Here is a 2,979-nt window from a genome sequence, read left to right as displayed (position 1 = left end):
CTGGACTGACCTTGTAACAGGGTGATTTTTCTGAATTTGTTTGTAAAATCTGAGTTGGTCTCTGCCGTATAGCAACTCTTTTGCACATACATAAGTATGCAATTCACCAAAATAGGTACAGCATTAAGTTAACACTATCACAGTGTAGTCAAACTCGTTATTTGGCACCATGTGGCACAGCTTCCCTGCAACTTCAGTAGCTGTGCCAGGGAGATGGGATGGACTATGCACTGCTGACCTCCACACATGGTTACAACCTGCCTAATGATGAGAACTTCATCTGGAGTATCCACAGAAAGAAAAAAAACCTAAATGCGATCGTAACATTTCAATGAGCCTAATTAGCTAATAAAGGTCAGTCTCATTAGAAGCTCTTCAGGGAAGGATCCACTGAAGGAAATCAAGCAGCAAAAAAATTTTAACACGATGTCCTCCGTTGCCTGCACCACACACTTCAAGGAGGATTCGATGAGCAACCAAATTACTTGAATAAGTGATTAAGGTGTTGATACATAGGCATTCTGTGACAATAGAAATGCATTTCTAAACTGCCAGAAGATCATTCAGTGTCATGTAGAGAGTCTCAGCTTACTCCCTGCAGAGGACATAGTGGCAGGCCTAGGTACATAAATGAAGCTTGTCCCTGAAGTGCATCTCCTAACTGCCTCTCTACTGCCCAGTACCGGAATCCCATCTCCCTCCCTATCCCAGGTAGTCAAGCTTCTATACAGCAGCCTGATATGCCATTTCCTTTGATTTGTGCATATTCTGCCCCCTTCAACTATGTGTTAATAGAAGCTGCTCTCTACTCATGGGTATGAGAACCTACTCTCGGTTAACTCCATGCATTCCTGTAAAGACCATTCAAGAGTTGTGATTACCTCCTACTTCCCACCTCAGGAAAATCTACTTCCAGAAGTTATAATGTGTTACAATACAAAAGTAAGGAATTCAGTTACAAGAAATACTTTTTTTTCAAAACATAGAATGGACCTTTGCCATGGTCTCCACATTGATCAGCTAAAGAAATGTTTTTAGCTTTTTTCCTGCTCTGAAAGGGCTTAAATCAGAACTGTAGGTGGCTTAGGTTTCCTCCTCCCATGATACTAGAAATTCCTACAGCATAAAAGAGAGCAAGCAGGTCAGTCCAGTTTTAAAGGCAGAAGTTTAACTGAGAAAGAAACTGACATCTCTCTGGCTTGCACTGGAAAAATAAATGGAGTGGTGAAGAAAGAGAATATGATCCTGTTCTTTCTACTGCTAGGCCAGAAGAATGCAGCAACAGCACTCCTATTGTTCTAGTTATGGCTGTTCTGTCGTCTTGTATGGTCCTTCTGTCATGGGAGTAATTGGGAAACAGTAGCTGCTCTGGGCCCAGAAAGTGCACTGGTGTTACAGAAGACTCAGCACCTCAAAGACTTTGATACCTATGCCTTTTTAATCAGACATTAAGATATTTTTTAGCTGGGCTGAGTTCATGGGCTCCCATCAGAAGAGCTTTACCATATTGTGTTGGGTTTGGCTGGGGTAGAGTTAAACCAGATCAGCTTCAACAGAAAGATCTAGAAGAAGAGACAATTAGTTAAAGAGATCTACAAATATGAGATGCAGAGCTGCTACCCAGCAAAAGAAAGGAGCAAGGGGAGAGCAATTTCTTTATCAACACTGAAGGTGAACTTTCTTACCACTGATTCTAGAGTATTCACCAAGCCCTGAGGATCCTGATTCATGCTTCTCAGGACACCTTCTCCATGGAATGGAGCTGTTGGTGGTTGCAGCATTGTTCTCTCCTGGAGGGTTTTTCTCTAGATGTTTCATGTAACTTCAGGGGAAAAGAAAGAGAGGAGATTGTAAAAGCTCCTGACTAATCTTTAAATGCTACTGTCTGTGACAGGATGCACATGATGTCTTCCTTACCGTACCATAGAAAGGAGAACTATGTTCTGAATTTTTTCTTTTTTTTTTTTTTTTTTTTTTTGTGGTAATCATAACAAAGATGAAGAAAATTTACCCAAGTTGACATTTTAAAGTAGCCACCATTTTTTAAAATTCCCTGCAATCTTTTGCTAAAAATTTCCTGTCAGATTGCTTTGATTTTCTTTACTTTGTTTACTTCAGTTGCTAAAATAAAAATTAAAACTTCCTAAATATTCACCTTAATATCCAAATTTTACAGAAAATTATTTTGATTAAATCATCTTGACTAGTTCTTTTCACAGCCATAGAGCCCTTCGTGGCTGATGCCCTGCCTTAAGTGCTATAGCACTAAGTTAATGTGGTCATGGGGCTTACAATAGTGATATTTGTGAGGGCTTTGGCTTTTATGTTTGCATGCTTGCTCTTAAAGACAGATTTAAAGGGGTTTTAGAGCCCTGTACTGGCTCTTCATTAATCAATAGCTGTTCATGGAGATCTGTTTTCCCTACCTTGTTTTTATACTATATGCTAGCCTTTTTCTCTGGTAAAATTCAGCTTTGCCCTAGCTGGCCAGAAGCAGTTCTTCATTCAAAGTGGCGCTTTGTTCCTTCCCTGCTTCTGCTTTCTCCGTGATTTTTTGGAACCCACCCTTTCAGGACGGGGATATACAGGCAACAGACATTAAAAAGGGAGTTGCTCCACCCAGCGGGTGCAAGCAGCAGGCACCACAAGGCTCCTTTAGCAGAAAAATGCATAGGAAACCCAGCGTGGAGGTGTTTGAGCAAAGGATGCATACCCCTGTCCCTCGGGGAGATCACACCCCATCACATCCCACCTTCAGCTGCTCCAAGTGACACGATGCAGTTGGGAAATGAGGTCTGAACCCACAGAAGATCTGCACCCAAAACAGTGTTACTCATAACTCTGGATGCTGGCTTTTTACCTTGGGTCTATCCACGAGGGCTGGACAGTTGCACAGTCCCTGTCCTGGACATCTGAGGGTCCCCAGGCTGATATCAGTGGGTCTGGAGCCCCAGTCAGCCAACCCAGCTGAGTGGACAT

This window comes from Catharus ustulatus, chromosome 6 (assembly GCF_009819885.2).
Source record: "Catharus ustulatus isolate bCatUst1 chromosome 6, bCatUst1.pri.v2, whole genome shotgun sequence".
NCBI classification, from domain to species: domain Eukaryota; kingdom Metazoa; phylum Chordata; class Aves; order Passeriformes; family Turdidae; genus Catharus; species Catharus ustulatus.
This window is presented reverse-complemented; position numbering follows the sequence as displayed.